The 25,846-nt window shown below is 34.7% G+C and overlaps 1 long non-coding RNA gene across 1 annotated transcript; it reads left to right on the top strand.

Annotated features, from left to right (window-relative positions):
• Positions 1-1,369: 1,369 nt before the first annotated feature.
• Positions 1,370-25,150, top strand: LOC145269440 (uncharacterized). The gene is made up of 2 exons (XR_013865055.1): positions 1,370-1,735; positions 13,216-25,150. It is a non-coding gene; the product is annotated as an uncharacterized LOC145269440 (long non-coding RNA).
• The last annotated feature ends 696 nt before the right edge of the window (positions 25,151-25,846 follow it).

Here is a 25,846-nt window from a genome sequence, read left to right as displayed (position 1 = left end):
GTTAGAGAGGGGGGAAAAAAAAATTAAAAAAATAGGGTAAAAGTCCCGTTCAAAAATAACAGCAGGAAGATAACAGCAATAACAACTTTAACAAATAAAACAAATTTAACACGGCAATAACAATAATAATAACAATATGTGAAACAATCGCAGGAAAAAATAACAAACCAACGTGACGATAAAGACTCGGCTTATGCACAAGACTGACACCAGATTGAGCTGGACTGAGGGCTTGTATTTATGTACAAGCATATCCAATCAGGTGATTCAGCCAATCATAATCCAAAGAATAGACTGGCCCATGTGCGCACAATGGAATCTCCCAATGTGCCATATATAGTTCTCCTCTTTCATGAGAGGTAACTTTAGTCTTTGCCAAGTTATCCACAACTTGAACGCTGACCGAAAGTCCACTACACAATCCAATATCCTGCAAGTTTTAACAGACTTGTATGACTGACCTCCTTTAATCTATTACACGCTGTTTGATAAATTGAATTAAGAGAATTAAAATCGTTACTGGATGTGACCCTATTGTCCACATAAAAATTATTGCGGAGAACAGATGACAATACATCATAAGTCTACTGTTCTGCATGAAATTTAAGAAGATAACTCAATATAAAATGGTGAGCATTGAAGCCAATGGCTTCCGGGCCTTGATAAGTGGTGACCACCTTGTAAAAAAAAAAGAAAAAAAAAAAAAAGAAGCTTGGTCGACATTCACCGATGCCTGGTATCACAGTCATGATGTGAGCATAGGTAAATGTTTCCGAACCCCCAAAAGAAAATAAAAATAAAAAAGCTGTCAGAAACAGCATTAAGGTAAAGACGATTTTAAAAGTTCAATATATGGCTTTTATTTAACCAAAGAAAGAAATAATGTTGTATGGTCGCTAGCAGGAGAGAAATCTTTCTCTGACTGAGGCAAAAATGATGTTGGTTGTTTAATGTCGGTCCGCGACAGAGTCTATCTTGTTGTTACTGTGTGCTGGCTGGTTTTGATTGCGACTGGTTCAAACCGGCTCCAACAAAAGCTGTCGAAAAAATTATTTTGAAATTTATTTCCTTCGTAATTCGATTGGATGAAAAAAAAAGGGGCATCATAGGCTATCTACAACTTTGTAGATACTTTTGTAACGACTGAGTTCATTTTACGATGTGAGGGTGCTAGTACTGGCCCCACGCCCAACCTTTCCAGAAGGTACATACAGCGCCTAGCCTTCCCAAATAGTCACCCATCTGGTACTGGCCAAGCTCAACGTTGCTTAACTTCGGTAATCTGTCGAGAACCGGTGTATCAACGTGATAGTGCCGTACTACTACTACTACTACTACTACTACTACTACTACCAATAATAATAATAATAGCAGCAACACCAACAATGAAAAAAAGAGTGCAAAACGTTAGTGTAATAGGACCGTTAAAAGTAAAGTTATGGGACACTTGAAGCACAATTTCGTAGTAATAACTATGCTGCTATATTGATTTAAATTAATGAATGAAAAAAAATGTTTAAATCGTTAAATAAGTAAATTGCACGAACTACATTTGTAAACCGGCGGAAGTCAACATTGCATTATGGGTAATAACGCTTATTCGCATGTCGGCCATGACATTTTCTTCATAATACATCTTATTATGAATCTGTAACCATCGAAATACGACAAAAAGCAAAACAGCAAAAGTAATTTCATTTTAAACTCTCTTGTGTATTCAGTATTAACTTAAAATGTAAGTATAATTTCTAACTCATTATTTTCGTCGCTCACTTTTTTTTTTTTTCATAAATCAAATTTCAGTGCTTTTGTTTTCTGGTTATGCATTAATTTTTCAATTTAATACAGGATAAATAATTAAAGATTCGGTTGTTGTACAGAATTCAACCTACTACTACTACTACTACTACTACTACTACTACTAATAATAATAATAATAATAATATACATGCAATTAATTTCGAGTTCGAACATGCAGCCCAGAATTTTTGACACCTCTAACACGAAACCGAATAAAATATAAAAAAAACTCGTAATTTCTCTTTTAAAAGTGGGTTGTTTATTTTCTTTATGGATTATACTTCCAAAATAAATTATTAAAGTTGTTTTAAAAGTAATAGAAATATTTTTTTTTAAAACAGTAATGAATTTTACGAACTCAATATTTTTAAATTTTAAAAATCTATCAAAATTTTTCTATTGATTCTATTTTTACGATATTTTCAGGGTCAATGTGAAATTTTATGCTCTTTCCAATAAACCGAATATAATATTTTAGACGAACGGTTTTATTTAAATTCACGCCACCCTCCATTTTCAAGTGTCTATTAAAAAGTAAATAATTAATTTACTCACCAAAGTTTTATATATCACAAACTGAAGAGAAAAGGTCAATAAATAATATATTCAAATTTAAAACAAAAAAAAGTAGTGTTTTTTTTTAAAGAAATTTACCTGTAAAGTCCGAAGTTTAAAACCTTTTTTTAAAAAACAAAAACAAAAACACGTTGTTTTTTTTTTTGTTTTTTTTAATGAAACCTTGGTCATTACTCCTTTAATTGAAAAAAAAATTAAGGCTTGAATTACATTTTTCGAGGAGTTATAAGCTTGGAAAGATGGGGTGGAATTATTCACTATTTTTCACAAAATTTCTGACACACCTAGCAGCCCACCTCCGTGACTGCAGTCACATTCAATTTTCACTACACAAAATGAATAGCCAATGATCAAAATGTATAGACATTAAACCCCTCCCTTTACTTAAAAATTCACCAAAAAATCATGAAATCAATCAATTTTAATGAAATTTTCAGTATTCATCAAATAATGATCACAGAATATAATTGTTATACCGGCCTTCCTTGAATAGAGGAATTTACACCGATTAGCACTATAAATAGCGCTAGTAATTCCAACATCGGTGAGAGAGAGATGCGACTGCACTTCAACTGCTAGCCGAGTGTCCAGTAGATATACACGCTTTCCTATCTTTGTACATTATTGCTAATACACTTGTTCCTTAACCGAACCTCGACTTGATTGTTCTTATTTTCACTTTCGTTCCACTACACAACAATAATGAACATGCTATTTTTATTTGAATCATAATGGAAATGTATTATTTTGTTTGAACAAAAAATACCTTTACTAAAGATATGGTTTTCTGTAGTAAAAAAATGAAAAAGATGCATGTATTTATTTTTGCTTTTTATGAAAATAAAGCATCGTAAATTGTAACAATAAAAAAAAAAAAAATGATTTTTTCAGGAACATTACGAAAAAGCCCCTAAAGTCCGTATTAATCGATATCACTCAAAGAAAAATTAATTTCTTGAACTAATATTATTATCAGTGAATTAAGCATTGTTTATTTAATACTTTCACACAAAAAAATTATAATTGCAAAAAATACTTCCTTCTTTTTTAGACTACATTTTTACCGTCATTTTTATCTAAGATACTAATATTTTTCTTGCCTGAATGAATGTGCAATCTTCAGCGTAACATAATTTTTATATAATCTTGAAAAGAAAATGTTAATTTAAAAGCCGGAACACACAAAAATAATTGAATTTAAAAAAAAAATGGTAAAAATTATACAAATATTCATGATAGGAATATACGGACGCACAGCTGGAGAAAAAAAAGAAAACCAGTCGATTTTGTATCCCCCTCTCTCCCTTTAACCACCTGACGTCATATTCAGATAGCTTTTTTACTTTCTGACATTTTGGGCTTCCATAGAACTTATGTTAGACTAATTTTTATGTTTGATTGTGTGAAGCCAGAATCTCTTGCTTTTGGGGGTGAATTAAGCTATTTTTTTATACAAGCAAGGTTTTGTTTTTAATTCAGTATCTTAGAACTTTATTAATTATCTTTGAAATAGTCCCAGAAAACTAATATTTATATTTGAAGGGATTTTTACAATGAATTTATTTAACTTCAAAATTTTAGCTGGACTTGTCAGTTTCTGAATGTTGCCATGAAAACATTTTTATTATAATTTTTTTTTTTTCACATGTAAGTTTTTTGTTTCCTTTTGAAAATTAACTTTAGGCTTTAATTTTTCAAATACACTCCAAAAGTAATCAAGAACTTACAAAAAAAATTATAATAAACCGGCTTTCAAAACAATGTCTTGCTATCAGTTTCCTGCCACCAATGCACGTATGTAAAATCCTTATAATTTGTTTAAAATGAGTTTCTTTATAAAAATAAAACTACATGATCAATTTACCTGATTTTTGGTGTACAGTATTTTCTTTATGTCATGGGTATGTACATCGTAAAGATTTTTGTGCAGTTTTTTGGTTTTGTTGCGGGGGGGGGTGCTATGGACTAACACAACTTAAATATAGTAACAATATAGAAAGTTTCATGGAGAAATTTTTAAAAATGCAGTAAATTACTGCTTGTTTTTAATAATGTAGACGTGTTAAAGTTTTAGTGATATTTCTCATTTTTTAGGAAGGATCTGATTATGTTGACTATTCGTCCAGAAATACCATATGATTTAATTTTCATAAGAAACTCTTCATGCCAGACTTTGTCAAAAGTTTTGGATATATCAAAGACTACAGCTCTAATGTCCCCTATCTTATTTTTTTAAAAATTTTCTTCCTTTGAAGATTGTAATGCTGGGTATGGGGCAGGCAAACCAGCTGCCAACATTGCCCTGCTTTTTATTGTAATCAACCGAGAGCTCTTTTTAGTATCCTCATTGTTCCCTTTAGTGCAATTGTCTGGATCTCTTTTGCACTTGGTTCACCAGGAACATTAGTTAGGTAGGACTTCAGGTTCTTCTTCATAAGCCTTGTAGCACCCATAATAACTGGTATGATTGATATATCCCTAAGATTCCAGTTTATGACGGTTAAAATATCTGTAGTAGAGTGAGCTTGCCTAAATCCATACTGTTGGACAGAAAAAAACATAACATTTACAAGATGGTCACTTAGTGCATTATTGATAAAAGACATGAATAAAAATGGGGAGGAGACTGATGAGTGAGTAAGTTCTTTCATGAGAATTTTTAAATATTGGTACAAAGGAAGCAGTTTTTCAACTATGAGAGAAGCAAAACTTGTTGACGACTTTGTAGAAGATGGGCTAGATCAGCAAAACCTTTTTTAATTATTATGATTGGGGTAAGATCAAGCCTACATGCCTTGGGAGTGTCTAGGTTTTGCATGATATTACAGACAGTAGAAGGTGTAAATTTTATATGTTGTGTATTCATTTTCTTGCAGATTGCTGTCCTCATCTTCATAGGTGTTGTTTCAATTAACTAATCCTTAGGACTTCTTACGGTGATTACATGTGATGAATAAGATTGCTGAGGATAAGGGTTTCCAAGGCCACTCAAGGATAAGGGTTAAAGATTGTACAATGGTCAAAAGGACAATTGTTGGAAATGTAAACTTGGTAAAATTGGATTACTTAAGGGGAACAACTCATCAAAAACTTGTTCACATTGGAGTTGAAGACGGCCATATTGTAGTTGGCTGGAAAGCAGGTAAGCTGAAGAGAGTTCCACAGGTGTGCAGTTGTAACTGTATCCCCAGAATTACTGCCTTCCATATTTGTTTTTTCACAACGTTTTTGGCCAACTAATCTTCTTACCTACTTGGGTAGGATTAAAATGGCTATCTTCAGACAGTGTTCACCTGGAACCATAGAGATTCAACACCTTTATCCACTGTGCCACAAACTGAAACATTATGTAACAACAACTATGAAGATGACAGTAGTCCACAAACGAATGAATACACAGTTATGAAGTCTCATCTAAAAGGATTCCTGGAATAAAAATGCATAATTCTTAGATTTACTGTAAAGGGAAATTGAGTAGTGAGTGCTTTGAGGAATCTAAACCAGAGTTATAGGCGAACCACTGAGCAAGCAGATCATTTTGCTCAGAGTTGTTGGATATTGGATAGTGGAATTGTGGATTGGCCATTATTTACCACATTATTACAAATTTCCCAGAAATTATGAGAACAGTAATAAATGTTCATCTGAGCTCCAATATCTGGACCCCCCTCACAAATCTTTCATGATAAACACCCGTCTAGCTGAAACCACTGTCAAAAATTTCCCCCACTCTTTATCTGTGCCAAAACCGAAACGTAGATTCCATGAACAAAGCTTCTTTCTTAGAAATGCACACCTGTGGAACTCTCTTCCGTTTGCATGTTTCCCACCTCACTACAACTTGGATGTCTTCAAGTCCAACATAAACAAATTCCTGATGAACTTCCCCCTTAAGTAAGACGCTTTACCAAATCTCCAATACTAACGATTGCTACGATACTATTCCATTGATTACTGTACACGCAATAAGACTTATCCCCGAGTGGCTTCCAGGTCTTGATAAGTGGTGACTACTTTGTAAAAAAAAAAAAAAAAGATCCTATTTTCTGCAATTCAATAAGTTTCCGAATCACTTCAGTATGCCTTCTCTAGGCATATTTCAGCATTTATATACTTTTATTCATTTGTACTTGACTTGTGACTGATGAATCCACCATTGGATAGACAGGTGACCCTTACCTTTTTTTTATCTTTTTTTTTTTTTTACATGGTAGTCACCACTTATCAAGGCCCGGAAGCCACTCAGGGATAAGGGTTATTGCAAGTACAGTACGTTAGTGTGGAGATTTGATGAAGTGTTTACTTAAGGGGGCGACTCATAGTTTGAATTTCACCTTTTTAATTCTTTTTTTACAAAGCTACTCGAGGATAAGGATTTCCAAGGCCACTCAAGGATAAGGGTTAAAGAGTGTACAATGGTCAAAAGGACAATCGTTAGAAATGTAAATTTGGTAAAATTGGATTACTTAAGGGGAACGACTCATCAAGAACTTGTTCACATTGGACTTGAAGACGGCCATATTGTAGTCAACTGGAAAGCAGGTAAGCGGAAGAGAGTTCCACGGGCGTGCAGTTCTAAGAAAGAAGCTTTGTTCATGGAATCTACATTAAGGGTTCCTATTTACAATGCCTCCTCATGGGACAGAGTTAGACACCAGGGTCGTTTTTTAATGTGAACAGGAACAAAAATAAAAATTGTCTCAGTCGGGAAGGATTTCTCCTCAACTGACAGAGAACAAGAAATTGAAGTGTAGATCTGAAGAACAGATACTACACTTTGATCTTGACCCGATACATTTAGGGTTAGGCACAGATAGAGTGGGGGAAACAAGTGTTTCTTGTGAATGTTTAATTCTAGGTTAAATATTTTGTTTTTGAAATCAAATCAACATGTAGTGAATAAAACAGATTAGCTTGGGCAACATATACAAAAAAAAGCGTATCCTATTATATTATTATGTTATCCGAATTTAAATTCACATTGGTATCATCCCTAAACACTCAATCATTTTTTGTTACATGGTGAGGTATGGCCTGGTTCAGTCGAAGGTACTGCAGTTTACACATTACCTTCAGTTATTGAAAAGATGAAGTTGTTGCTGATCGTCTGAGATGGACACACCAGGAATTGGCCGTTTTTCAATTTTTTGCACTCTTTCAATGCGCCTTCATGTATAAATTTGCTACAGTAAGAAGGGCATAAACAGCGTTTCAAACAGCAGACTTCTTTTATTTTCGGCCTATCATATCCCAGAAATTATTGTCCTACAATCAAGAGATTTGCATTTGGTTCATCTGTTTCAGGACACTATGCAATTTGTTGAGTCAATTCACCTATGATGCATTATTACTGTCATAGGAAGAGGTAAATAGTGTTACATAGTATGATTTCTTTTCTTTTACTTTTTTCAATCTGCCAGAAGTTATTGTTCTATGGTCCAGACATTAGACTTTGATTAATCTGATTCTGAAACAATGTGTCTTTTTAAGGGGAGCTCATTTACTATGCTCATGCAAAATCTTACACTTTCTGACAGTCTTTAATAGAGAGTTTGCTCATGCATCTAAAAAAAAAAATTAATAGCTTTTGGTTAAGTAAGGAATTTCATGGCAAGGAATTTTTTAATCAAATAAAAAAATGTTTGTGATTCTCATGCACTAAGAAATCTGCTACTACACTTCCAATGTGGCAAATGAACTTGTTGTCCTGAAAACTTGTTTAATCTATCGAGTAGTCATTCAATCAGAGCTACTAAGCTGCTTCTGCAATGACATCCATATTCCACCAGCAAATTTGGGAGAACAAATTCATTATGTTTTAGACATTTCTAAAAATATGTGATTTGCTTAGCAATATAAGATGTCATGACACCCACGTTGACCAAACAGAAGATTCGTTCTGCTGGTGGTCAACTTCTATCAAGGATTCATTGCAAACTTTTTGACCATTCTTAACCTCTTGATCAACCATTGCAATAACTTCAATTGCCGATTTTTCCTTTAAAAAAAAAAAGAAAATTGTTCTTGCAACAGTTGCTTCCTAGTAATGGTTAAATAAAATGCCTGTTGACTTCATTTCCTTCTTTCTCCCTCTCTTCTATTTCTCAGATCGTTTTTATCCATCCCATCACATCACCTGTAAAAGTGTGACTTGGTTTTGGTATAAAAGCTGTCAATCTTCATGACATCTCTCTTTCAGATCCCATGTGAAGGTAAGTTCGTTATTGTTGTCGTTTTTATGTACAGCCACACAAGGCACAGACACGTGGGAACTTGCTGCTTTGATTACTATCACCCCCCCCACCCCCCCGATCTCATGATCACATAGAGTGCATTGCGGGGTTGGTCTTTTATTCTGCTTGCTTCTGTGAAGGAGCACATATTTTTTTACCATCTTTAACCTCTTGATCAACCTCAAACGTAACAGACATAAGCATCTAGAAGGGCTTTATAACATGGTATGAATTAAGACAACAAAATGATTATTTGGAGACTCCAATCCAAAATAACAATAGATGTCCTGGATGCTGAAATAAGTCTGATAGTAGAACAAAATATTTTGACTTCATCTCAAAGTTCAGATCCAATATCTCTGTCAAAGGAAAAGACATTGCTGTTTTTAATGCAGTGTTATGACCTGGCAGAAATTACATAAAAAAAAACAGTTCTTGCAGCTTTTACTAAAGATTTATTGCAAACTTTCTGGCAGTGTTTACTCTCTTGACTTGGAGATAAACAACATAAGCATTGTTATAATCAACTAACATGGCATTAAATTTAGACAGTTTAATGACTGCTTTGAGACCCCAAAATAACAATATATGTCTTGGATGCAGGAATAAGTGTAGTGCCAAAAAAACTCAATCAGATCCCACAGTCATGACTTTATATTTAACTTAATTAGTCTTCATCACCCTCCTTGAGAAGAGATTTGGTTTTCCCAGACTTGTGTACCACTGGCTAAGGTCATTTAACTAAAGGATGTTTATGTCAAAGAAGGTAAGTATAAGAAATGGGACGATTCCAATATACCGATTCCGATTACTGATTTCATATTAAATTCCTGATTCTGATATAATTACCAATTCCGATTCTTTATAAATATCTAAATATTTAACCATAAAGTTGTTATGTTTCATGATTACCATAAAAACACATGTTTAATGTGCAGATCTTTTCTAGAATGTAAAGATATACTTGTGATGGATGATCTCTTGATTTTAATTTTAAAATGAATTCATTGTTTTAGCATTACTATCAGCAGTAGAAGAATTCTCTGTAAGGAAAATCTAATAAAAATGCCAATTAAAAGAATCGTTTTTGGCATTAAAAAATAGGCACACATTTTTCCGATTCCGATACTCCAAAATGTTCTGATATTTTTCGATTCCTGATTCCGATTCTGATTAATCATTCCAATACTAGTAAATATGTTTGGTTTACATATAAGAATACAACATTTTCCTCTAAACATTTTGATCTCATAAAAAGCATAAAAGTTATTACTGGTGTAGAACAAATTGCTCTTCAGTCTGCCTATAACTCATCCAAATTCGGTGCAATGGCTTTCACCAAAATAACCATGAATGACCACACCTAGACCTAGCAAGCTACTTAACCAACTTCCGACCTTCCTCAGGTGTATCTTGTCGAACTCGGAGAATATAACCCGATGAATAACAGAAACAACCAATCCTAATCTAAAAAATTCAGAAACATCAAAGTGAGTTTGGTAAGTGACAGTAAATATATTTTACTTAATTGAAACCGATTGAATGATTTCTATAGTGATGAATTGTAAATTATTCATTATCTATTTTTCTTGAAGGTCAATTGACTAAGAACTATTTTTGATGAAGAAGGTAAATAATATGTTTGATTCACATATAAATCTACAACATATCACTGATCTACTTTATCTATATATATAAAAGCGAAAATGTATGTGTGTTCGCTTTTTCTGCATGTCTACAAAAGGCTTTTTTCAGAGAAGTGGTCGGTCGCCTAACAACTTTTTAAAACTTTTTATATCACATGTAAATCGTAATATCTATGAGTTAACAACAGAGCTCGCCTGTCTATTTAATTTGCTCGACTTCGGGAAGATAAATATTCAACAGTTTTCACTCGCCGCATGTGGGTTAGGCCTTTTCCTATAATAAAAGCAACACTAATTCTTGCGTTATTTTTCCAGTCTCGATCGCTGGAAATGTCCGAAAGCAATCAGCTTTGATCAATGTGGAAACATTATTTCCTTATATCAGAAGACAATTTCTATTTAATTTTGACAAGTGGAGCTGTTTCCCCCTACCCCCAACGTCTTGGGAAAATAAAAAAAAAGTATTCCTGCACTAAATGAAATGCTACCCTGCAGTCAAAAGTTGACCTCATTAAGTCATTAAAACGCGCACCTGCTAATTTAAATAGTTAAATAAATTCAAACGTGTTACCGTTAGCGTCTCGTGGTGGTCCAATGGTTAACGTTTTTTTTCACACTTTAATTTCCAACTTTGCCTCAAGGGTTCGGGTTCGATCTTCATACTTACCTACCAAAACATTTTTTCAAACCTTCCCCCCCCCGGAGTTTTGATTTACCCAAAACCACACACTTTCAAACACCCGGGCAACGCCGGATACCCCTCGCTAGTCTCTATATATAAAAGGTAAAATGTGTGTGTGTGTTTGTATGTCTGCCAAAAACTTTCGATACACGCAATAAACACTGACAAAATTGGTATCGTTAGAAAGAACAATCTCTTTGATGACAAACATGTAAAAATTGGCCAAAAATATTAATTTTGTGCTGGTTAACTGGACCGTTTTTTTGTAAGGAGGGATTAGTTTTTGTATTGACATTTTTTCAAGGCATTCACACCTAGTGATCTCAACATACTCTTACAATACAACATTTCCAAGGGGAGTGACGTCATAAGTGCGCCGTGGGCAAGAGGCCTGATGCATTTGTTTTTTTACCTCCTTTCCCTCTTGAGTTACAGGTTCGAGCCTGGCTACTGCGGCTAATATTTTGTGCTTGCACGGGTAATCGCTGCTATTTTCATTGAAACAATTGTATTTTTTATAGGGAGTTGATTGTTTAATATCCTTACTATTCCACCTCTCCACACCTGGGCAACACCTGGTACCCATGCTAGTCTAATATATAAAGACCAATGGCTTAAGTGTATGTATCTTATATTTAGCATAAAATATTACTGATATCGAAGTAAGTAAAACGTGTTTATTATCTATCAATAAAACATAAGACAGAGTGAGTTTAGTAAGAGGCAGGTAACTATATGTTAACTAAAACCGATTCTATTTTTTAAAATTATAAATAGTAAATATTGTAGCTGGGTGAAACATTTAAAATATCAATTTAAAAGAAAAATGATGCAATTTTAAAAGGAATAAAATCATTATTTTTTTTCTTATTTTATAAACAGAGATATTCAACATTTAAACATATATTCTTTAAATAATATTTGACAAAAAATGTAATCCTGAAAAGAAGTCTCATCTTATAAAAAAAACAATGATAAATAATTTATGGTTTTCAATTATGTTTTTTTTTTTCATACATATATTGTTTTTTTTCTATTTTAAATATTTGTTGTGTCTGCACAAATAATTAACAAGAACATGAAAGTAAAGGTATAACAATAATATATTAGGAAGAAAAGTTACATGTCTTCAGATATACTTCTGTTGGAGATATTCCGGCAGGTGGCGTGTTGCATGTCTTACTGGAGGCAGCATAGGCGTCTTGCCTATTTGGTGGTCATTCCGAACTCTCCCGGTATTGGTGATTGATATCTTTATATATCTCACTCACCCGCCTATGTTAATTAGTGGGCGTCTCCCCACAAATATTCATGCATATATGATGCTTTTTTCATACATATATGATTCTTTTTGTTTTTTTCTATTTTAAATATACATATATGATGCTTTTTCATACATATATGATTCTTTTTGTTTTTTCTATTTTAAATATACATATATGATGCTTTTTTCATACATATATGATTCTTTGTTTTGTTTTTTCTATTTTAAATATACATATATGATGCTTTTTCATACATATATGATTCTTTGTTTTGTTTTTTCTATTTTAAATATACATATATGATGCTTTTTCATACATATATGATTCTTTTTGTTTTTTCTATTTTAAATATACATATATGATGCTTTTTCATACATATATGATTCTGTTTTGTTTTTTCTATTTTAAATATACATATATGATGCTTTTTCATACATATATGATTCTTTGTTTTGTTTTTTCTATTTTAAATATACATATATGATGCTTTTTTCATACATATATGATTCTTTGTTTTGTTTTTTCTATTTTAAATATACATATATGATGCTTTTTCATACATATATGATTCTTTGTTTTGTTTTTTCTATTTTAAATATACATATATGATGCTTTTTCATACATATATGATTCTTTGTTTTGTTTTTTCTATTTTAAATATACATATATGATGCTTTTTCATACATATATGATTCTTTGTTTTGTTTTTTCTATTTTAAATATACATATATGATGCTTTTTCATACATATATGATTTTTTGTTTTGTTTTTTCTATTTAAAATATGCATACATATATAATGCTTTTTCATATATATATGATTTTTTTTCTATTTTAAATATTCATACATATATGATGCAATTTTTTCATACATATATGAACTTTTTATTTTGTTTTTCTATTTTAAATATTCATACATATCTGATGCATTTTAATGAACATTGTAAAAGAAATAGTTATTTTTGTAATAATATTAAGCCTTGAATTTGTGTTAATATATTTTATTAATTGCAGATGAAATGGTTGTGCTGATAGAAGAAAAACAATTTTCCTGTACAATTTGCGGATCTTCATATTTCCCAAAATCAAAGCTGAATACACAATTGTGTATATACACTATGGAGAAACCATTTTACTGTGAAGTGTGTGGTTCTTTATTTTCTCGGAAATCAAATTTAACACAACACTTTCGTATACATACTGGCGAGAAACCATTTTCCTGTGAAAAATGTGGATTTAAATTTTCTGAGAAGTCATCATTGACGAAACACACACGTACACACAGTGGAGAGAAACCGTTTTCATGTGAAATTTGTGGAACATGTTTTTCAGGAAAATCAAATTTAACACAACACATCCTTACACACACAGGAGAGAAACGATTTTCTTGCGAAATATGTGAATCTTCATTTTCTACGAAAGCAACTTTGGTGAATCATGTGCGTGTACACACTGGGGAGAAGCCATTTTCCTGTGAAATATGTGGATCTTCCTTTGCTCAGAAATCAGGTTTAACCAAGCATGTGCGTATACATACTGGGGAGGAACCATTCTGCTGTGAAATATGCGGCTCTTCATTTTCAGAGAAGTCAAATTTAACAAAACATGTACGCATACACACTGGAGAAAGACGATTTCCTTGTGAAACTTGCGGATCTCTTTTTTCTGATAAGTCAAATTTAAAGAAACATGTACGTATACACACTGGGGAGAAACCATTTGCTTGTGAAATATGTGGCTCTTCATTTTCTCAGACATCATCATTGACAAAACATATACGCACACATACTAAAGAAAAGCCTTTTTCATGTGAAATATGCAAATCTTCTTTTTCTCAGAATTCACATCTGACAAATCACATGCGTGTACACACAAAGGAGAAACCATTTACATGTGAAATATGTGGATATTCATTTTCTCAAAAATCACATTTAATAAAACATGTACATATACACACTAGATAAGAAACTCAACATTCAGTGTAGTAAAAACTCCTGGGAACATATACCCGAACGAACAGTTGGGAATGACAACTACACTATTCACTATGACTACATAATCCCTACTGCTACATATCTAGAAAACGCAGCTGTTAAACCAGATATAGTGATTTGGGACAGAGCAAACAAAAAAGCGACCGTAATAGAGGTCAGTGTACCCAATGATACAGGGCTTAACAGAGTTGAGAGGGAAAAGATAACAAAGTATCAAGGACTTATGTATGATATAAAACGAAATTGGAAATTAAAAGACGTTTCAATTATACCAGTCATCATAGGAGCAACTGGGCTTATGAAAAAGAACTTTAAAAAGTACATAGCAAGCATACCCGGTGAACCAAGTGCAAGTGAAATACAAACGATTGCACTGAAAGGGACGGCTAGAATCCTGAAAAGATCTCTTGGTTGGACTCACTAAAATAGGGGTAAATGTCAGACATCTGGTTGGATGTCCCATCCCCTAGAAGAAAAAGTTTAAGAAAAATGAAAAAAAAAAGATAAAAAATGTGGCATACACCATATATTACAACCTTGTAATTCCTACAGCCAGCTTCCTTGAAAATGCTGCTGTTAAACCTGACATAGTAATATGGCATAATACAGAGAGTTGCACTCTTGATTTAAGTGAGTGCCCACAATGATGGAGATCTGAACAGAGTGAATGAGAGAAGGTCTCTTGTATGATATGAAGAGAAATTGGAATCTTAAGGAAATATCCATTCTAGAGTTGTAAGCCATGTTTAGCTTCAGAACAGTTTCCGATAGTTGTTCTACACAAATTCTGGAGGTGACTGGTTCTCAGTAGACAGTTCTGGAGTTGGAAGCCACAGAGCAAGAGATTCTTCTCATGTTGACATGAAGAAAACATATGCGAAGTTGCTGCAGAAAAGGTTTAATATTTATGGAGCAATTCTGGTTTCTGATTGGTAGCAGAATGTGAATTAATTTGATTTGTCAGTTCCTAGCAGCATTGTTTATAAATAGAATCTCCCAACTGTGTGGGATAATACCCCCATTATATCTAAAAAAAATATTACAACATCAATCATCCCAGTGATTATAGATGCCACAAAGCTTATGAAAAAGGACTTTAAAGTTTATCTAACCAGTATTCCTGGTGAACCAAGTGCAGAAAAGATCCAGACAATTGCACTTAAGGGACCAATGAGAATCCTGAAAAGAGATCTCAGCTGGAGTCAATAAAAAGCAAGTGAATGTTAGCAACTGGGGGGGCACATATCCAGCTTATAACTAAAAATAAGACAAAAAAACGAAACAACATGAGAGAACTTGAATGCCTACTAGACACTATCCTCAAATGTCTAAATTCTCTCTGTACAGGAGTTCATCAGAACAACCTGGCATGAAAATATTTTCCTAACAAATAAACCCTAAGTATAATATGTTTAAATGGTCAGTTGAGGAGAGGAAATTTATGTTGCCAACACTAAGTTAATTAACTTTGTGTTACTGACTTTTTAAGTCGTTCTTGATGAGTAACAATCATTTCCAAAACATAATATAGTTCTCTGGAGATAATTAATTAGTGCTTAACTTTTTCTGGAAAGCAAGTACACATATTTCTCACAAATCCACTGAGTAAAATATATTAACTCTAACATCTCTATTTCTATCTAATAGTTCTGCTCATGGTAAAATGCATTGATAAATCACAGAAAATGTAATCGTTAACGGTATTGAATATTCTATCATTTCTAACCGGAATGACGTTTTTCATTAAGGAAAAGTTTATTCAAAAATTTTACGACATTATGCAACCTAGAAACTGTGTTACATAAGGGAGGGAGAAGAAACGGATTTGGACTTTGACACTTTACTTGAGGGATACTGGTACCCTGGTGATGACGTGTCCATTTTACTAATGAAGAGAAGAAGTTTACGACGATGAGAGAGATATTACAAGTGTTAAGAGACGAGAGAACGGGACCCAAGATCCCTTAAACCGTTTGACTGGTGGTTAGGACACTTGTTGTGGATGTATGTGTTTATATATAGAAGTTCATACCTGGTTTTGCTGCTCTGGGAGAGTCTTCATCTGGGTGGAGCTCTCTTGCTGTTGCGGAATACACAAGATGAAGACAGATGTTGGGTTTTCAACCTTTTATTCTCCCAGGCATGATCTGCAGATGTCGCCATCGATGGTCTCCACTGTGGGTACCTACCACGTCCCACGTCTGGGGCGCGCATCTCCCCCCTTACTTAGGAGAGAACCATTTTAGACCTCTGCTCGGCTTGGCATTTTCTGAGAGACTCAACGTTTCACCAACCTTGCCACGTAGCATCACATGACATCCGGTTAGATGAAACGTCACTTCCTACAACGTGGATTTACTACAAAAATATCTCTCTGACCTCCTCCCACCCTCTCCCTCTCTCTCTCGATCTACTATCTAATAGAGACACAGAGAGAGAAAATAGAGAGAGTATGAAAGAGCCAGAGAGAGAGAGAGAGGAGAGATGCTCTTTAACAACTGCATTAATAGTTGCAAGCTAAATAGTATATTAATAATGATAAAATGCTAGCTTAATAACAAAGCTGTTACATACAGAGCAGTAAATATAATTATAAATAACTGTGGATCGTATGGCCACCCTTGCTTGAATCTTGTCTGTACAAAAACATTGCCGTCATGGAAGCAACCTTGTATTTAATAAAATTCACACTCCATTCAACTTCTTAGTGACGCACAATATGGTTTACATTCTGCTAGATCTACAGCAGATGTGCTTACAGTTATATCTCATAGGATTAGCGAATCTCTCGACAGAGGAAACCTTTATAGGGCAATTGCTCTTGACATATCAAAGGCCTTTGATAGGGTATGGCATAATGGTTTACTTCACAAGCTCTCCAGCTATGGTATAGCTGGAAATGTCTTCTCAATTATTAAATCATTTTTCTCTGATAGGTTCATAAGAGTAGTAGTTGATGGGCAAAAATTAGAAGCTCACAGTATTAATGCTGGAATCTCTCAGGGGTCCATCCTGGGCCCAACCCTTTTCCTGATCTACGTTAATGATCTTCCAAATCACATCCTTACATCATTCGTAGACATTTTTTCTGTAGACACTACAATTTATGGTAGCACATCTAAGACAGTAAACGATCAAGTTCTCTCCAATTCTCTCTCCTCTGATCTTGATCACTTTGTACAATGAGGAAAGGAGTGACTGGTTACTTTTAATGAATCTAAAACCAAGCTTCTATCTTTACATCATCAACGTTCTGATCCCGATCTGGCATCAATTAAAATGAATGGCATCCGTCTTGGGGAGGCCTCAAGTTTTGACAGGCTTCTTGGCTTGACCTTTACTCCTAATCTTAAATGGAATACGTACATCAAATCTGTTGCCAAGGCCGCTGGAAAAATATTCGGATCCTTCTATCAATCCAGTAGATATCTCACTGCTGATGCAATTCTCTATCTATATAAGAGCCAGATACATCCAAGGATGGAATACTGTTGCCACATATGGGCAGGAACTGTTAGAAAAGACTGGTCTTTCCTTGATATTGTTCAAAATAGACTTTGTGGCCTGGTGGGAGATGTCCTTTTCTCTTCGCTGCAACCTCTATCTCACAGAAGAGATGCTGCGAGTTTGCTTTATCGTTATTTTCATGGAAAGTGTTTGACTGAGCTTCAATCTACGGTCCCCCCTCACCAAACTTTCACAAGAAACACTCATCTAGCTGAAAACATTATCAATAATTCCCCCCACTCTTTAGCTGTGCCTACACCTTAACATAGATTCCATGAACAAAGCTTCTTTCTTAGAACTGCATTCCTGTGAAATTGTCTTCCGTTTTCCTGCTTTCCAGTTCTCTATAATATGGTTGTCTTCAAGTCCCACGTAAACAAGTTTCTGATGAGCCGTTCCACTTAACAAATTTACCAAACTACCATTTCTATCAATTACTATATTGTCTTTTTGACTACTGTACACTCTTTAACCCTTATCCTTGAGTGTCCTATCGGTCTTGATAAGTGGTGACATCTATGTAAAAAAAACCCAAAAAACATTGAGTACAAATAAACTTCGGTCTATGCTTAACTTGTAGAAATAGTTTCAATTATTTTTTGTCATGTTTTAGTTTCAGTTTCAATTCTAGCTGATGGCACTCAAATCCTTTTTCTGTTTACTTTTGAAATCATGACTATATATTGGGCCTAGTGTAATATGAAATAATTGACTTTATAATAATAAATACAAATATCATATTTACACATATTTTACGACCAGACAATGCTAGGCGCTACTGCTAGCAAACTATAAAAATAGAAAAAAAATCATATGCCTGTAAAATATATGAAAAGGTAAAGAATAATGTGAGAAAATTTGAATGCCGACTAAACATAATCCTCAAGCTCCATATTAGATCTTGAAATTGTTCTTGAAATATCAAAGGCCTTTGATAGGGTATGGCATAAAGGATTACTTCACAAGATCGCCAGCTATGGTATAACTGGAAATGTCTTCTCAATTATTAAATCATTTCTCTCTGATAGGTTCATAAGAGTAGTAGTTGAGGGGCAAAAATCAGAAGCTCACAGTATTAATGCTGGAGTCCCTCAGGGGTCCATCCTGGGCCCAACTCTTTTCCTGATCTACATTAATGATCTTCCTAATCACATCCTTACATCATTTGTAGACATTTTTTCTGATGACACTGCCATCTATGGTAGCACATCTAAGACAGTAAACGATCAAGTTCTCTTTGATTCTCTCTCTGATCTTGATCACATTGTACAATGAGGAAAGGAGTGGCTGGTTACTTTTAATGCATTTAAAACCAAGCTTCTATCTTTACATCATCAACGTTCTGATCCCGATCTGGCATCAATTAAAATGAATGGCTCTCGTCTTGGGGAGTCATCAAGTTTTGATAAGCTTCTTGGCTTGACCTTTACTCCTGACCTTAAATGGAATATGTACATCAAATCTGTTGCCAAGGCTGCTGGAAAAATTGTCGGATCCTTCTATCGATCCAGTAGATATCTCACTGCTGATGCAATTCTCTATCTATATAAGAGCCAGATACATCCAAGGATGGAATACTGTTGCCACATATGGACAGGAGCTGCTAGAAAGGACCTGTCCTGCCTTGATATTGTTCAAAATAGACTTTGTGGCCTGGTGGGAGATGTCCTTTTCTCTTCGCTGCAACCTCTATCTCACAGAAGAGATGTTGCGAGTTTGTCTCTGCTTTATCGTTATTTTTATGGAAAGTGTTCGACTGAGCTTCAATCTACGGTCCCCCCTCACCAAACTTTCACAAGAAACACTCGTCTAACTGAAAACACTATCAATAATTCCTCCACTCTTTATCTGTGCCTAAAGCTAAAAGTAGATAAGTGGTGCCGCCTATGTAAAGAAAAAAGACATAGTATTAACTCAACGTTTTGAGAGATAAAAGAGAAGTTCAATTGAATATTAAACTTTCTGTGTATCTCATTTAGAGATCACATGTAAGCCCTAAGAAGGGGTCCTCTGTATTTTTTTTAGAATACCTGTATACAGTGTAATCATGTTGACAGGCAGAGGTTCCTGTTAGAACACTGAATTCAAGCAACGTCAAGCCTGGTCAATACGTAAATGGTCGACTATTTGGGAAGGTGATGTATGTGCTCTTCTTTTATATCAGCATTGTTTCCAGTCGTCTAGCACTTCTTGTCACTGGAGTCAAGCAGTGCCAATGCAAGAGAGGTGTAGTTAGGGATTATGCAACACTTGGCCTCAGAATTACCGTATATTTTAAAGTACAGGGTGTTCCAAAAGTCTTGGGAACATTTTGACATTGAATATCTCTAGAACTAAAAAACATATCTGGTATATCTGGTAATTAGTTCCGGGGTAGACGCTACATAGCCTTACAAAAACCTTAATGCATTTAGCTTTAAAATGGCACCGCTTTCATCTTACTACCATTCACAATTAAGCAGATGTGCGGACTTGGAATGTGCCCAAGACTTTTGGAACACCCTGTATAAGACGACCCTTAAAGTTAAAAAAATCATCTTTAAAAATCTATATTTCATAAGATGCCAGATGTTGCAATCTCTAGCTTGGGCTAAACAAACATGGTTTCATGATTTAACAGTTGTCTTATACAACCGATATATGATACATTTATTAACAATTGCTCCAATTTTGTGCCTCGTCTTATCTGACGGTTGCCTCATACGCCGAAATATATAGTACTTACACAGCTTACCTTATAGGGGCTATCTATTGTCTCTTGAGACTGAATGGAGGCATCGATTAACTATATGTAATATTTTTCTAGACAAAGTAGTAACTGACCGTTTTGAGAGGTAAAAGAGAACTTTGTGTGCATATCATAATGAGATCACATGTTAGCCCTGAGATAAGGGGTGGGGACTAATTTTTAGAACTTTGTTTGAAGTAGGATAAAACAAAAGGATGATATTTTATGTCGACGAAATTCCAATTGCATCGTGTCAGAAAGAAATTTGTATTGTTTCCATATCCTAAAATTATACTTTGCGTATGTAGGGAAACACTTTATTTCTCAGCTCTGGCAATTACCGGAAAAGAAATTTGTTCGATTATAACAATATCACTATTATCGCCTGTTCGAAGTTTCATTTACTTTTTATTAAATTACTAGCCTGGGTACCCGGTGTTGCCTGGGCGTTTGGAGGTGTGTGTTGAGCAAAAGAAAAAAGTTGTAGTAGATAGGCAGGCTTGAACTCATGACACGAAGACAGAAAAGAAAGTGGAGGTGTGTGTAAGAGTGTTTGTTGAGCAAAACATAAAGGGAAAATTGCGAGCACAAAAAATAAAAGAAAAGAAAAGAATAGGAGTAGTAACGCAGTAACGCACCAGAGGAAAAAGAGATGAAAAAAAAACCCTGTCTTACCGATGTGCCTACCAATCACAAGCCAGCTCTCAATCACGTGACCGAGTGTCTAAAAGGTAAAACCGAGAACACTCTCCCTCTTACTTCTCTTTCTGTCTGCTTTGCCCAGCAGCAGCACACATTGGTGGGGGGCTTCAGCCCTTGGCCAAAGTAAGTATAACAAGGCAATATGGTTCTCTTCTAACTCCCACATTTCCATGTGCGGTACCCACACAGACTTTCTTTGTCATGCTACAGAACTGCTCTCGTCAATACACCGACACACATACACCCACTATAACATTTAAATACACTGAAGATTATGCTCTTTCTTTCTCCTTTAATCGGCCTCCTTTGTCTCGATGACTGCTGGCTGCAGTCACGTGTGAACTGAGCTCTTCTCTCCTCAACAAACTGGCAATATATTATATCTGTCTTTACACAAGAATACTGCTACCTACTAAGCCGTTGCTCTCTCCTGCAAACGCTCACCTCAGACTTCATTATTAACTAAAAACCTTGTGGGTCATTTATAAAACGATTAACAATGCTCTGACGGTTGCTGCTAGCACTAAAATGATTTTTGGTTCTACAGATAATGTTGAAGTAACTGAATCCTCTAATTTTAGCTTGCTTATCTATCTGAATGAATCATCTGCATGTCTGATGTCATCAGTTGAACACTATCTGATGGGGGAAATCATAATCCAACAGATTTTTTTTTTTTTGCAGATGCTTTGTTATATAGATCTGAATACTTTCTTAGAACTAAATATGCGGGTATATTTTACAATCCACAGCGATTCGAAAAAGTGGTCAAAATAAAATATACAACAAATAAATGTTACCAAAGGCAATAAATGTTACTTTGCAATCTACCTGCTTTTTTTGTCTTTGAAGTTGTTTTGCATGCTTTTTATCTCATCTCAAATATTAACTCTCTTTACAGCTTTTAAATTTCCAACTAAGATGAAATAAAAACCATTTAAAACTATTTTAAAAGACAAAAAAAAAAATGATACGGGTAGGTTGCAAAGAAAATTTTATTGGCTATGGTAACATTTAGTTATATATCTGATTTTAACCACTTTTTCAGATCGCTGTGAATTGTAAAACATAACCCCAAAACGCTAACAGAGATTTACAATGATATAAAATCCTGTGGTTCTTTTTGTGACAAAAAATATCACCAATTTTTTTATTTTCTATCTCACTATAGTTTCACTCAATACTTGTTCCGGTCACTTGAACCTGTTCGAACATGTTTTCCCACACATCCACATCCACACGTATGCACGCACATACACACACACACACACATATACACAACCTCATACGCACACACACACGCTAACGTACACACATATATGCACACATACGCGCACAAGTACACACACATGCGAAACGTCACTTCCTTTAAAGTGGAAGCTAGACATGCGCAGTCAGAACACTGACCCCAGTATAAAAGTCAACAAAACCTGTCAACTTCCTCTTTTTGCGTCTGGACCAGCGTTCGACCTGCTTCGTCAACGAGCTGACCGCATGTTCTAACGTCACTTTCTCTGCTACTGTAATGCGGGGCAAGTGCAAGTAAATTTAATACGCTTTCCCTCTCCATGAACTGGATTGACTAACTCTCTCTATCTCCCCTTCGCTTTGGCCCATCGACACAGACATGTGCGTGACTTTCTACTGAGTTTAACCCTTTCTTTCTACAGCCGGCTTGCCACTTCGCATTTCTCTATTCCTCCCACGCGCATAGTCATCAACGGCTGAATGAACACGTGTATATGAAGACCATCATTTCTCAACATAAAATAAACAACATGTTTATTTTATTCCAGCATTTGAGTTCTGTGTTTTATTCATTCAATTCGTTTCATTATTTTTTCTTGTGGCGAGTTAGGGTATTTTATATCCTGGTCCGCAACAAACCTGAAAATAGGTTTTGCGACAGACTTTGATTTAAGAGTATTCTTTGATTTGGTACAAAGTCCTAGACTTTTCTGAGAATCATTGCTAAATTTCCCCTTGAGTAAGTATTTCTGCGATCCTTGTTAGCTGATGTCGCTTGGCAGGGTTGGTGATAGGTGGTGATTTGATATCAGCTGAAGAAGGAAAGGGGCTTGCTTGTATAAGGATCATGGGCGAGATGGTAGCGGCGGGCGATGCTGGCTGTATGTAGTAAGCTTCGTCTTAGTAGCACGAGTGAGGTTGGTGAGAGGTGATGATTTGGTATTAGCCGAAGAAGGAAAGGGGCTTGTATCAGGATCGTAGCTGAGATGGTAGCGGCGGGCGATGCTGGTGAAGTATGCTCCGAGTTTGATGTCGCTGAAGAGGGGCTGGGTGCTGGCTGACGACGGAGCGCATTCATAACATGCCACGCTAGGGTCGGTCTGTCTGTTGTCGAAAAGGCTGGTATTTATATATTGATGAAGCGGACATAGTAGGAGCAAATAAAGTTTTATTTTAATCGCTGGCTTGAGTTTGCTTTATGAGTGTGTTTGTTTTTCGTGTTATAATTTGTTGTAGTGAACCGTCTATTTGGTGTATGTATGACTTGTTATATCGATTTAAAGCTAATAAAATTGTGAATGTAATCTAGTCGGTGTTGTACGGTTGCATTGTTATGGGAATTATATATTGGTGTTTATATGCTTAGGAGTTGCGTTTACTGTGATGTTTGTGTTTTGTATTTTTTTTTTTTCTTTTGCTGTGCAGCTAAGCTGCACTGCAGCTTTCTGTGGCGGGTTTCTTTGTTGAAGTAAGGTGCGAGTTATTCTAATGATGTGTGTATCTAAAGAAATGGGATTTGAAGTTGTCATGTGTGTCTATTGTGTTCATTTGCGTTGAAACGACGAACAGATTTGTCCTAGCGTCGCCATTGCTGGTTTTCGGTTTATTCATGGAAATATGGAGGGATATGCGATATAACATAACGCTTGGGCCAACTTATCCTCTCATCTTTTTTTTCCTTTGTAAAGCGAGGCTCTGGCTGTATTAAACACAAAAGTAACTAGCCTTATAGTGAAGCATTTTACTTTATTTTAAAATAAAAAAAAAAAAATCAGTTTGAAATTTTTAATAGAGAAATAATTTTTATTTATTTTTTATTTATACCCATTCAACATCTCCGCATTTGGGTCAAGCAACGCATTCCTTCACCGGCAGGTCACTTCTATTATCATCAGCAGCAGCATAGGTATAGTTCGCTTTCTAGCAGCCAGCCTGGAGAGGAGAAGGAGGAAAGGTTTTTTTGCCCGTTTTTGTCAGTTCGAATCTAGCCGGCCAAGAAGAAGGATGCTATTCGGCTCCATCAGATCAGAAAGTATTCTTGACGTTAAATTTCACGTTTTTTTTCTCTCCTCCTTTGGAGAAAGACGTTTGTTTAGAACTAAACTATTAACGTTATTTTATTCGCAGTCATTATAAGACAACAAGGTCTTACGACGGGAAGATTAATACCGGTTATTAAAAGTCAATCGGGTCTTACAACTGGTAAATTATTATTCTCAAAGGACTAACGAAAGAAACTACCGTGTGTTGAGGAGTTCTTTTCTAAGAAGAACAAAATTTAATTTCGCCGACGAGACGGGCAGAATATCGCCCCTAGAAAAGAAATCCCCTCTTTGAGAGATTTTCAACCCTCAAATCTTCCATAATTCAAGAAGTTACCCCTCATAAAGCCTACCAAAGCGGCTTTATGGTCTTCTCTCCTCTTTGAATAAAAAGGCACATGAGCCTTAACAAAGAAAATTACTTCTTTCTCCCATTTTAGGTCAAAGAAACTTTTTGTTTGTCCTTTCGGAAAAGAAAAAAAAAGAACATTTTGTCAAAGAAAGACTGAACATTTTGTGAAAAGGACTGAATTCAAAACAAGGACTGTTTTCCGTTTTTTATATGTTCTTTTCTTTCAGCCTTCTTGCAAGTAAGAATTGATGTCTTTTTTGTATTTTTTATGTATTTTTAAATGCTTCTTAAAGGTTTTTTTTTTAACCCCAGCCTTGGGAAATAAAGGCAATCGCTAACTTTTTTATTTTAATAAACTTGGATCATTTTAAACTTATTCGGGTCTGTATTTCTGGGTTTGTATTACTGTACACATAGATTCGAAAAAGTGGTCAAAAAATAAAATATACAACAAAGAAATATTAACAGTAGCTATAAAAGTTACTTTGCAACCTACCTGAATCATTTATTAGTGTTTTTAAGTAGTTTTAAATGCTCTTTATTTCATACCAAATATTAACTTTTTACGAGTCGTAAGAATTCAAGATGGCCAAAATTACTACCCCCCTTCTTATTCGAAGAGAGAAGCCTCGTTTTCAAATTATAGTTCGCGCATATTTTTGGGGGAGGAGCTTCTTGCCTCGTTTTCAGCACTGGTCTCTACGGACATATTGTCTCTGCGGACATTTTGCGTTTACATGTCTCTTGCGTTTCCATTTTTTTTGTTTCCATTTTTTAGAAGTTCCGTCCTCATAATGAAAGTATTTGTAAACATTAAATTTAATTTAGATATTTATTGCGCACAAGTACTTTTGGTATTCCGGCATAAAGCTCGAGACAATAGTCTCTAACCCCCTTTCACAACAAAAGGAACTAATTTCCCTATACACCGTTTTTAGTTACTATGGGAACAGCTATTTTTTGTGATGATTCGATTTTTAATAATAAACACATTTTATTATTTTAAATATTAATATTTATATTTAATAATAAACATATTTTATTTTATTTTAAATATTAATATTTATTTTTA

The sequence above is a fragment of the Euprymna scolopes genome, chromosome 45 (assembly GCF_053919585.1).
Source record: "Euprymna scolopes isolate OS-2025 chromosome 45, ASM5391958v1, whole genome shotgun sequence".
NCBI lineage: Eukaryota > Metazoa > Mollusca > Cephalopoda > Sepiida > Sepiolidae > Euprymna > Euprymna scolopes.
The sequence above is the reverse complement of the archived record's forward strand: the minus strand, read 5'-3'. Positions and strand labels throughout refer to the sequence as shown.